This window comes from Xiphias gladius, chromosome 15, assembly GCF_016859285.1.
Source record: "Xiphias gladius isolate SHS-SW01 ecotype Sanya breed wild chromosome 15, ASM1685928v1, whole genome shotgun sequence".
NCBI lineage: Eukaryota > Metazoa > Chordata > Actinopteri > Istiophoriformes > Xiphiidae > Xiphias > Xiphias gladius.
The window spans coordinates 23643697-23657183 of NC_053414.1; the positions used below are offsets into that span (position 1 = coordinate 23643697).

Below are 13487 nucleotides of genomic sequence, written 5' to 3' on the forward strand. Positions count from 1 at the left end.
GCCCAAGACACATGTCGAAACCCAACAGGGGACTTGATGTAGTGCGTCAGCTGATGTGATTCTTAATATTCTCTCTTCAGATTAGACGCATCGTAGACATTCTGGGCCAGCCAGCTGACCACCTCCTCAGTGCTGGGAAACACATCCACAAATTTTTTGAGGTGAACCAGCACTGGGACAACCAAAGATGGTGGATGAAGGTATTTTAACTTGGTTCAGTTGTTCAGCTTTTTTTTATCTTCCAATTAGACAACAACTCTTTTAAAATGTTTAACACATTAAGGAAGAAGTATCTAAAATGCATGTTTTGTTCCTGTAGACCCCGAGGGAATACCGGCTTGGCACTGGCATCGAGCCCAAAAGATGGCACATGTGGTTAAGAAGCCTGGATGACCTGATAAGAGTAAGTGGTCAATTTCTTGACTAAAGAATGAATTGATCTCAATTTGCTCTGTGGCAGAGAAACAGGAAGCAGTTAAACTGAACTGTCACCCACTTTGTTTTAAATACAGCATGACTCGGAGACGCAGGAAAACATTGAGGTGGAGGATCGAAGAGCATTTGTCAGTCTCCTAAAATGCCTTCTAAATACAGACGCAGAGAAGAGGATCACTCCGGGAAGGCTCTCACTCACCTTTGTCACAATGGCCCATCTGGTGGATGAAGTAGAGATCAGCTTGTAGTAAGTTACTGTGTTTTGGTTTCAGTGGGGTTGGAAATATTTGTTTACTGATTGAGTTATCATTCATTTATTGTCATGTTTTATTTAGTGTCAAGAATTCTTCAGAGAAAATGGCGGTCGTACCAATGGACAACTTTGATGAGGAGCTATCTCCTAATGGTGAGGCTGAGGAAGAGCCCAATGATGAAGAGCCTTCAGCCACACCTCATTTAAATGACGCAGCTGTTCCTCGCTCCTGTGACAGCGTAAAAAACATGCCTCATTCATCTGATGGAGCAGAAGCTGCCGCAGGAATAGACGCTGCTGGCTCAGCTGTAGAGGGACCAGCTGTTAGCCAAGGTTCAGCCGGTCCAGCTCAAGAGACATCGGCCAATGGCGGGTCACCAGATAAGTGTACACCTGCCAAAGTTAAGAAGAGCCGACTGAAGAGAATCCGGAAATTCTTTGGCAGGACAATAAGGACCTTGTTTGGAAAGAAAAGAAAGGATTAAAAGAAATCTTGACTGTCATATTCTTACACCGATCAGCCACAGCATTAAAGCCAGTAACTGCTTTTTAATGTTGTAGCTGATCAGTGTATGAATATGACATTCAACATTTGACAGTCATTGGAGTTTTTAAAGGAGGCCAAAGTGGTTGTTAAATCTCCTGGGAAAGGATTAAGGGACAGCATTACAGGTGGGGGATAAGCGGTGTTGTCAACGTTCTCCTCTGCTGAGGAGTGGTTTCTCTACTTTAACGTTGATTGCTTCTCTTTCAAACCACCTGTCCTCCCTATCCAAAATATGTATGTTGTTGTCCTCGAAGAGTGTCCCTTATCAAGGGTACATTTTATATCTGTATTTTTTTATTTCACTATATGAAAGCAAGTTTTTTTTGATGTTCAGTAACTTTGGTCATTTTATTAAATAATCTGATTATAAAAAATTTGTTAATTTGCATTTATTTCTTAAAATATTCTGAATTCTGAAGGAGTCGCAGTAATTTCAGTGTTTGTCCCAGTACAGTAACAAGTATTTTATTGATAGCAAAATGTAGTAAATATTTACAATGTAATTTATGGACTGTAATCTAAACCATTAGAAAATAATGCATAATAAAAACAACTTAAAGATGACATTTTATTGCCTTCAGTTTCATTACTGCTGACATCCAAAGAGTGTGTACTGCTCGACCATTCCCTTTATGCCAGAACAGACTGATGCCTGATTTAGAAACAGAAAGCAGGGAAACAGTTAAAATGTTTAAGTCAAGACATCCTGTGATTGAAATACAGAGGCGAGAGAAGATTCTTAAAGGTATTTTAAAAACTGGGTTTTTGGTAGCTCCGACCATCATTTCTTTCCTGTATTCACTGTGTATTCACTATTTACTGAGTTTTAGAGACCTCCAAGTTATTTGGAAGAGAAAACATGGGTGAATGGTAAAATTACCCAGTTTACAGAAAGACTTATTGGTTCAGTGTTAAACTTACTGTACTTGACATACCTGTATGATCACCTGACTGCTTGTGTTTCTTGATCCATTGGGCCTGGTTTTAGCAATGCCACTATGGCTCAAGATCTCAGAAATTACTTTGGTGAATACAATGATAGATATGATGGAAGGAGCAATGAAAATAAAACCCTTGTTGTAACAAACAATACTTTTCTTTAAAAAAACAAAACAAGCACAGTTTTCAAACATTTCTTATGAATTCTCACAAAATCCCAGTCAAATGGTGTCTAAGGGCAAAGAATTTTTCTTTTCCGGTTGGGGGGATACAAAGTGCCGATAAATTCAGAAATGGAAAGATATTTTGTATCTCACCCTCAAGGTGCTTTCGGCAAAACATCTGGGGAAAGCAAAAGTTTTGGCAGGTCAAACAGTTCAAAGTTTAAAGGAAATTAACCCACCCTCTTTGATGACTTCGAGTACCTGCACTGTGTAAATGTCAGTGGACAAACGTCTGTAAATTCTTCCAGACTCACTTTGTACACTGAGGACAGACAAGTTGCAGATTGGTACCTCACTTGCTTACTTATTCTCTCAATCTCCTACTCTCACACAAACACATACACAAACAGCAACTTACCAAAATCTATTTTGCTGTTTACTTCAGTCTCACAAGGCTTAGCTGTGTGTTCATCATTGCTGATTTTACCCTTCTTCTGCATACTGCAGTTCTCTAGAAATATACAGAGATGACCCAATTAAATAAGCACTTGTTTATGTGTGTACGGGTGCACATGGCTTGATTCTTTATGCTGCCCTGATCCTACAGGATCCTGCGGGTGCTTGTTGCCTCTGACAAAAAGTTTTGACGATCATGTTACGATCAATTATGCTGCATGACCATCTCCTTCACCAGATTTTAAAACAAGCACACAATCACAAACAAGCACAACCCCCAAATCGGTGATCAATATTGGGTTTACCTCCTCCGTCAGAAGTGTTACTTCAAGAATTTCAGGCATAACAAATTCATGCATAGACAGCTTCGTCTTGAGAGAGACATCACGTTAATTACCTTCAGCACATGTGCATTCATCATTTCTACAGAGCCTCAGTAGCTGTCCAGCCCTCCTCTGTGGATGGTAGAATTTCACACAATGAGTTTCTGCAGCAAGAAAGAAAGATATGTATAACTGTGTGTCTGAGTGTTAAAGACAGAGACAACATGTTTCTCGGTGTCTTTGAGACTCACTGTTACTGTATTGATGATAATGGTATTCATAGACAGACACAGTCGCTGGTTGTAGGACGCCCACTTTCAGCTTCTGATGGACCCTAAAAGTGATCTCCTCTGGTCGTGTGTGAGAAACCTGTGGAGAAATGTAAGCAAAGGTGTGATTAGAGATAAATGGAGAACAAGGGAGAGAGGAAAGAAAGGCTGACGCCATACCTTGTCCAGGTAGATGGTCACCGAGCCTCTTCTGACTCGGTATTCATCTTATATTTTGCAATGGTGCGGGCAAGTCCTTTAGACAACTATATATATACACACACACACACACACACACACACACACACACACACACACACACACACACACACACACACACACACACACACACACACACGCACGCACACACACACACACATTCACACAAAGAGCTGCTGTCACTGTTAATTTGTTAAAACATTTGTTTGTGTGTGTGTGTGTGTGTGTGTGTGTGTGTGTGTGTGTGTGTGTGTGTGTGTGTGTTTGTGATAGACTTACTAAATTCAGGTCTTTTTTGTTCACGGTCAAGCCAGTTAACAAGCCAATATCCAAGACTGACATGGTTGCATCGTGCTCCGTGTCCTTATACCTGCACAGACAATGAACAGAAAAATTAAAATAAGGAAGAAATTAGTAAGAAAAGCCCCTCATCAAATATATTAAAAGACATACCTGGTATAACGGAACAAACAGCTATAGAGTTAAGTAGCTATAAACTGCTATTAAGCAAATATTTCACCCTTAAACATTCCTTTTTTACGAAATTGACCCCTTGGTGAGACTATTTCGTCAACTGCTGTTTCCAAGGACAAAAATGAACTTTAAATCTCCGGCCTTAAGTCAACATGGACAAGAACTCTTTAAAGTGCTCAGAGAAATGGAAATTTAACATTATAACTGGGCAAACTCCATCTGCTAATGATTGTTTGATTCAGGTGAAAGCTCCAGACCAGCTACTGTACCAAACGGTTTGTTACTAATATGTTCAGATATGCACAAATTAAGTTAAATTAGAATGAAATTAATACTAAAAAGGAGACATAATGTCTTCAACATTTGTTGTCTTTTTTTCTTTTAAGACCACGAAAACGTTGTGAAGCGGGGATGGGTAATGAGGAAATCAGGGACGTGGGGCAACACTTTAAAGGGAACATTGGAAATGTAATTATAGACCAGAAACAGAAGGGGAGAAGTGAAATGGAGGGATTGAGGCTGGTTTTGAAAGTGTTCTCTACAAAGCCATTGTACTGTGATGTTTGCTGGTATTATTTCTACAGTTTACTTACAAAACCTCTATTCTTAGCTTGTGTATCTTCTCATCCTAATCCATTTTCTCTGCAGGATCAAAACACAAGACGAGTATAAAGTCAAGAAAAATAAAACAAGTAGAAGAACATTTAAAATGACAACCACCAAATAACTGACAGGGGGCACCTCAATACCTGGGCGGAGCTCCACTGACAGGTTAAACTTCTGACAGTCGCTCCTTCTCTACGGGCCGAGCATAATACAGCAGTAGTGAAAATAGAAAATTTTGTTTTAGCTGAACTATGATGTTCATTGGGAAATGTAGAAGGTCATAGGATTTTCAGTCAGGGAAATGCCTGTCTTCACCAACTTTCTACTCTTTAGTGTGGTACCATGGAAGATAACTCACAACTAACATATGTTTTTTTATAGCATGACATGCCAGTGACACGCAGATATAGTAAGTTGGATGTGCTCATCTTGGCCTTGACCAGAGCCAGAAGAGCGTAAGCTGTGGCCTCTAGTGTGTAAACACGTCCCTCAGGTACAGGCCAGTGGGACAACTCAAATGAAATCAAAGACACATTGTTGCATTACCATACTACACTTGTGACAAGCTAGGATTGTACTGAAGTTGAAAAAAGGGTTTGATAGAGAAGAAGTGGCTTGTGGGAGGTCTTTTTCCTCCAGAATCGCCTGAAGTGGACATAAGTGTGGTGGAGGACCATGGTGGTCCAGAGCCGCATCAAACTGAGCCGTTGGCTCCAGCCCCAGTAATGCCTGAAGCCAGAGCTCTTGTAGTCAAGCATGTAGTTAGAATAGCTCTCTATGAAAAATGCCAGTTGCAAATGTACATAGCAGTGATATTGCTATTGGGGACCTGCTACCATCTCGACCACTGCTGAGCCATATGAGGGTCTGGAGGGAAAGAATCTATTCAGGGTGCCTCTACAGCTGTCACAAGTACGAGTCTGAACCACTGCGCCAAAACTGGAAAAAATACTAAGTAGAGGGTTAGCACATAATAGCCTAACTCCGTGAGCGATGAGTCTCGATCGGTTTATATTCACTCAGTATGAGTGCGGTTTTATAAAACCCACCCACTCAGGGCGAGTGATGGAGGAGGTGGGCCACCCATATCTGATTAGAGGGTGTTAACATTTTTAAACAATATATAAATTTCATGACGTACATAAATCCAAAACAGTTGACTCTCGTCAGCATTGACCCTGCAAGTTTCAGAATGATTTAAAACATAATATGGCCCATGAAATGCCGAGTTTTATTTTTTATAAGAAATGTCTACATCAACAGCATTGATGTAGCATAGAGGCCGTCAAAAGCATTGAAATGAACAATTTGTCTGTAAATGAAGTGATTGTTCCTCATTTCTCCCATAAAAGACTTGAATAGAATCTTAGAATAGAATGTTATGACATCATAATACTGATGCCCTGCTGTGATGTCATGAAGAGTCCTTTAATGTTTGGAACTGGTCAGTTTGCCTTCAGCTGAAAACACTTCACGACTTACAGAACAGAGTTAGTTGAAGCACTTCCCTACTTACAGAACAGAGTTAGTTGAAGAATTAACAATGAAGAAGAGACAGATTTTCAGAAACATTTGCTGTGACGAAGTGACTCTCAGTACTCATGCAGGCCGATGTTTGACAGCAAAAAAAACTGGTAGGGAAACTCAACACATGTACACACACACACACACACACACACACACACACACACACACACACACACACACACACACACGCAAGTATCTGAATTTTATTCTACTTTATATGTCGACTCCACTACATTCCAGAGAGACGTGTTTTTACTACACTGCATTTAACTGACAGTTGAAATGTGATTACTATGCAGGTTAAGAGTTTGAAAAAGTGCTTTAACTTTCGATACTTTAATGACATTTTTCTGATAATACATACCTGTACTTGTCATCGAAGATTTTTACACTGTGGTATTGCTTCTTTTACTTAAGTGAATTATCTGAATAACGAAGACCAGTGTAGCATTTGATCAAATGTTTCCCCTCATTGAGTGTATTTTGTTCTTCTCATTCTTTGGGAATTCCACTCACTCAAAATGGACATGATGCCATATTTAGTATCTGACATATTCTTTTTCTTCATGTGGTCGTAGAATGAAAACCAAATGTTTATTTACATGGGGATAATGAATAGTTCAGCTACATCTGTGCATGTTGTGTTGACTTAATGAGCCCTGCTGAGTCCAAGTTGTAACCTTCACGTGTACTCCTTTTCTCTTCATGTTCTGCTTTTCTGTCAGTGGTCAAAAATGAGAAGAAAAATTCAGAGAGCTCTGAGGTGCTAGTAAAAGACATATTGTCAGGCAGCACATGTCGCTACCTCTTGAAGGATTTCATCGGTGAAGGGAGCTTTGGCAAAGTTGCCAAGGCTGTGAATTTAAACACATCGGAGCCCATGGCCCTCAAGATCCTAAAAAGTGAGGCTGCCGCTGAAAGAGAGGTAGATCATTTAATTTGTTTTGACAGTGAAGTTTTTTCACATCTTCTTGCCTAAGTTTTGTTTCTTAAATGAACTGCTGATACCATGCTCTGTCACTTACAAGTACCTATGTCATTTTCTACACAGATCCAAATGCTCGAAGTAGTGAGCGTTCTTGACCCAGTCAAGAAGAACGTGGTTCAGTTCTTGGAGAAGTTTGAGCACAAAGGACATACCTGTCTAGTGTTTGAAATGCTGGACAGGAGTCTTCATCGACTGCTCATAGAACGAAATAAGCCACTGTCTCTCAGTGAGCTACGACCAATAACGCACCAGGTAAAGACTATGTAGCTTTGATCAATCTTTCAACAAGTAATAGCATTATTCTAAGCCAGCTGAGAAAGAAGTTACATGCTTAAGTAATAGCCTGCACCTTGGTCAATGGTATCTTTAACTGTCTACATTGTGTCCTCTGTCTCTGCAGTTGCTGACGGCCTTTGACGCTCTGAAGGGCATTGGTGTCGTTCACTCGGACCTGAAGCCAGACAATATAATGCTGGTAAACCACCGGCTCAGCCCTTCCGAGTAAAACTTATAGATTTTGGCGTGTCCTTCAATGCCTCAGAAGACAGACAAGGGATGAGAATTCAGCCTCTGGGTTGCAGGTAAATTCAATCCGCAAAGCTCATCATTTAACACGTTTGCAGTTGTGTGTTTATGCTGTAAATTATCCAGCGGATGCTGTGTCAATCTTCAGTACACATGCTGCATTTGACAATGTATTTAATAGCTCTTGTTGTTCTTGTATGCTATGCATAGGGCACCTGAAGTCTTCCTGGGTCTACCCGTGTCCGAGGCCATAGACATGTGGGGTCTTGGTTGTGTGCTTGGGTTCCTGTACCTCAGAAAAAAGCTGTTTGCGGCACACTGCGAGTACCAGTCAGTAAGTAGCCAAATATATTTAGATATATATTTAGATTTGAATGCAAAGACTGTAACATTCTGCCCAAGACACTTTTCCAAACCCAACAGGGGACTTGATGTAGTGTGCCGGCTGATGTGATTCTTAATATTCTCTTCAGATTAGAGGTATCGTAGACATTCTTGGCCAGCCAGCTGACCACCTCCTCAGTGCTGGGAAACACACCCACAATTTTTTTAAGGTGAACCAGCACTGGGACAACCCAAGATGGTGGATGAAGGTATTTTATCTTGCTTCAGTTGTTCAGCTTTTTTTTTTATCTTCCAATTAGACAACAACTCTTTTAAAATGTTTAAGACATTAAGGAGGAAGTATCTGAAATGCATGTTTTGTTCCTGTAGACCCGAGGAATACCAGCTTGGCACTGGCATCGAGCCCAAAAGATGGCACATGTGGTTAAGAGGCCTGGATGACCTGATAAGAGTAAGTGGTCAATTTCTTGACTAAAGAATGAATTGATCTCAATTTGCTCTGTGGCAGAGAAACAGGAAGCAGTTAAAATGAACTGTCACCCACTTTGTTTTAAATACAGCACGACCCAGAGACGCAGGAAAACATTGAGGTGGAGGATCAAAGAGCGTTTGTCAGTCTCCTAAAATGCCTTCTAAATACAGACGCAGAGAAGAGGATCACTCCGGGGAAGGCTCTCACTCACCCCTTTGTCACAATGGCCCATCTGGTGGATGAAGTAGAGATCAGCTTGTAGTAAGTTACTGTGTTTTGGTTTCAGTAGGGTTGGAAAGATTTGTTTACTGATTGAGTTATCATTCATTTATTGTCATGTTTTATTCAGTGCCAAGAATTCTTCAGAGAAAATGGCGGTCGTACCAGTGGACAACTTCGATGAGGAGCTATCTCCTAATGGTGAGGCTGAGGAAGAGCCCAATGATGAAGAGCCTTCAGCCACACCTCATTTAAATGACACAGCTGTTCCTCGCTCCTGTGACAGCGTTAAAAACATGCCTCGCTCATCTGATGGAGCAGAAGCTGCCGCAGTGATAGACGATGTATTTTTTACAGCTTTAGAGGAACCAGCTGTTAGCCAAGTTGCAGCCAGTCCAGCTGATGGAGAAGCTCAGGAAGAGCCCAAAGATGAAGAGCTTTCCGCACCACCTCTGAAAAATGATGCCGGCTCAGCTCTTTTTCGCTCCTGTGACAGCGTTAAAAGAATGCCTCATTCATCTGATGGAGCAGAAGCTGCCGCAGGAATAGACGCTGCTGGCTCAGCTGTAGAGGGACCAGCTGTTTGCCAAGGTGTAGCCGGTCAAGCTAAAGAGACATCGGCCAATGGCGGGTTACCAGATGAGTGTCCACCTGCCAAAGTTAAGAAGAGCCGACTGAAGAGAATTCGGAAATTCTTTGGCAGGACAATAAGGACCTTGTTTGGAAAGAAAAGAAAGGATCAAAAGAAATCTTGACTGTCATATTCTTACACCGATCAGCCACAGCATTAAAGCCAGTAGCTGCTTTTAATGTCGTAGCTGATCAGTGTATGAATATGACATTCAACAAGCCAAAGAGGAGGCAAAAAATGGTTGTTAACACTCCTGCAAAGGGATTAAGGGACAGCATTGCAGGTGTTTCTCTCTCAACCCAACCGGTCGAGGCAGATGGCCGCCCACCCAGAGCCAGGTTCTGCTCAAGGTTTCTTCCCGTTAAAAGGGAGTTTTCCTTGCCGCTGACATCAAGCTTGCTCATGGGGGAATGTTGGGTCTCTCTAAATATAACTATTAAGAGTCCGGTCTAGACCTGCTACATATGAAAAGTGCCCTGATACAACTTCTGTTATTATCCCTCCCTAACAACCATTCACACTTGGCCTCATGTGACCCCAACGACTCTAACAACTGATGTTACAACAACCAGGAGCACTAACAAACCAAGTGACATCAATGGCTTTCAAGTATCTACAGCCAAGTCCAGTTGCCCTTGATTCAGTCCTTCTTTGATAACCATGACCTGGATGACCAAGAATCTTCAAAGACGTCATATTCTTTATTTTCCCTGGTAAATTGTTTCAAAGAAACTTTGAATTTTTGACCTGATGTCAATAAACAACAAATTCACTTGAATTCCTTCTTGTGTGTTCTTTGGAGATGACACCACAATTGTTTGATTAATTCAGTTATATCACAGATGCTGAAACAATGGTTAAAAGATAAAATAGTTACTGATCATCCAAAAAACAATGGTCATTTTAATTTCCTGAAGTGCAAGGTGACACTTTTTGTTTATTTAACAATCCATAACCCAAGGATACACTTTTTTAATAATATAAAAAAAATAAAAATAAAAAAATACAAGTGCTCACATAGTTGCCTATTAATTTGACGGTGATTGTCTAATTGTTGGTCTGATTTGTTTACAGTATTTACAGCAAGTTGTCATAGCTACACAATTCTTCAATCTTTTGAAAACCTTAACAGACTGCACTTCACTCTTTCCATCAGGCTGTCCCTTTGGTCAAAATATTAAAACTACTACACAGCAACTGCTAAACAGATTTCCATTAAATTTGCTCTGAAATTCATGGCGCTGCAGAGGATGAATATGTATTTCTTAGTAACTACGAAACCTTTTCTTTAACAACATCATGTCAAAATTTCCCATTTAATGTAGGACACTGAAAATCTAAGGGGCTACTGACATCTAGAAATTTCGCTTGTTTTGTTTTCACATGTTCAAACATAAGGGATGTCCCTGCATGGAAACAGTGATCAACCTGTTTCCAATAGCATTACCTGTGACCCTGCTCGCCACTGTAAAGTTAGAGAAACGCTGAACACTTGGTCATGATGGATCTGAGGATCTCCCAAAACCCCCCAGAGCTGTTTACGTTAATGCCTATGGGTTTGATAGAGAAGAAGTGGCTTGTGGGAGGTCTTTTCCCCTCCAGAATTGCCTGAAGTGGACATTAGTGTGGTGGAGGACCATGGTGGTCCAGAGCCGCATCAAACTGAGCTGTTGGCTCCAGCCCCAGTACTGCCTGAAGCCAGAGCTCTCGTAGTCAAGCATGTAGTTAGAATAGCACTCTATGAAAATGCCAGTGTCCAATGTACATAGCAGTGATATTGCTATTGGGGGACCTGCTACCATCTGCGACCACTGCTGAGCCATATGATATAGTAATAGACATATTGTCAGGCAGCACATGTCGCTACCTCATGAAGGATTTCATCGGTGAAGGGTGCTTTGGCAAAGTTGCCAAGGCTGTGAATTTAAACACATCAGAGCCCGTGGCCCTCAAGATCCTAAAAAGTGAGGCTGCCGCTGAAAGAGAGGTAGATCATTTAATTTGTTTTGACAGTGAAGTTTTTTCACATCTTCTTGCCTAAGTTTTGTTTCTTAAATGAACTGCTGATACCAAGCTCTGTCACTTACAAGTACCTATGTCATTTTCTACACAGATCCAAATGCTCGAAGTAGGGAGCGTTCTTGACCCAGTCAAGAAGAACGTGATTCAGTTCTTGGAGAAGTTTGAGCACAAAGGACATACCTGTCTAGTGTTTGAAATGCTGGACAGGAGTCTTCATCAACTGCTCATAGAACGAAATAAGCCACTGTCTCTCAGTGAGATACGACCAATAACGCATCAGGTAAAGACTATGTGGCTTTGATCAATCTTTCAACAAGTAATAGCAATATACTAAGCCAGCTGAGAAAGAAGTTACATGCTTAAGTAACAGCCTGCACCGTGGTCAATGGTATCTTTAACTGTCTGCATTGTGTCCTCTGTCTCTGCATTTGCTGACGGCCTTTGACGCTCTGAAGGGCATTGGTGTCGTTCACTCGGACCTGAAGCCAGACAATATAATGCTGGTAAACCACCCGGCTCAGCCCTTCCGAGTAAAACGTATAGATTTTGAGTGTCCTTCAATGCCTCAGAAGAAACACAAGGGAAGAGAATTCAACCTCTGCGTTACAGGTAAATTCAATCCGCAAAGCTCATCATTTAACGTGTTTGCAGTTGTGTTCTTATGCTGTAAATGATCCAGCGGATGCTGTGTCAATCTTCAGTACACATGCTGCATTTGACAATGTACTTAATAGCTCTTGTGGTTCTTGTATGCTACACATAGGGCACCTGAAGTCATCCTGGGTCTACCCGTGTCCGAGGCCATAGACATGTGGAGTCTTGGTTGTGTGCTTGGGTTCCTGTACCTCGGAAAAAAGCTGTTTGCGGAACACTGCGAGTACCAGTTGGTAAGTAGCCAAATATATCTAGATTTGATTGCAACTACTGTAACATTCTGCCCAAGACACATGTCGAAACCCAACAGGGGACTTGATGTAGTGCGTCAGCTGATGTGATTCTTAATATTCTCTCTTCAGATTAGACGCATCGTAGACATTCTGGGCCAGCCAGCTGACCACCTCCTCAGTGCTGGGAAACACATCCACAAATTTTTTGAGGTGAACCAGCACTGGGACAACCAAAGATGGTGGATGAAGGTATTTTAACTTGGTTCAGTTGTTCAGCTTTTTTTTATCTTCCAATTAGACAACAACTCTTTTAAAATGTTTAACACATTAAGGAAGAAGTATCTAAAATGCATGTTTTGTTCCTGTAGACCCCGAGGGAATACCGGCTTGGCACTGGCATCGAGCCCAAAAGATGGCACATGTGGTTAAGAAGCCTGGATGACCTGATAAGAGTAAGTGGTCAATTTCTTGACTAAAGAATGAATTGATCTCAATTTGCTCTGTGGCAGAGAAACAGGAAGCAGTTAAAATGAACTGTCACCCACTTTGTTTTAAATACAGCACGACCCAGAGACGCAGGAAAACATTGAGGTGGAGGATCAAAGAGCGTTTGTCAGTCTCCTAAAATGCCTTCTAAATACAGACGCAGAGAAGAGGATCACTCCGGGGAAGGCTCTCACTCACCCCTTTGTCACAATGGCCCATCTGGTGGATGAAGTAGAGATCAGCTTGTAGTAAGTTACTGTGTTTTGGTTTCAGTAGGGTTGGAAATATTTGTTTACTGATTGAGTTATCATTCATTTATTGTCATGTTTTATTCAGTGCCAAGAATTCTTCAGAGAAAATGGCGGTCGTACCAGAGGACAACTTCGATGAGGAGCTATCTCCTAATGGTGAGGCTGAGGAAGAGCCCAATGATGAAGAGCCTTCAGCCACACCTCAGTTAAATGACGCAGCTGTTCCTCGCTCCTGTGACAGCGTAAAAAACATGCCTCATTCATCTGATGGAGCAGAAGTTGCCGCAGGAATAGACGCTGCTGGCTCAGCTGTAGAGGAACCAGCTTCTAGCCAAGTTGCAGCCATTCCAGCTGATGGTGAAGCTCAGGAAGAGCCCAATGATGAAGAGCCTTCAGCCACACCTCATTTAAATGACGCAGCTGTTCCTCGCTCCTGTGACAGCGTAAAA

The 13487-nt window shown here is 41.5% G+C and overlaps 1 pseudogene; it reads right to left on the bottom strand.

The window, feature by feature from the left end:
• Positions 1-2263: 2263 nt before the first annotated feature.
• Positions 2264-5362, bottom strand: LOC120800765 (annotated as a pseudogene).
• Positions 5363-13487: the final 8125 nt, after the last annotated feature.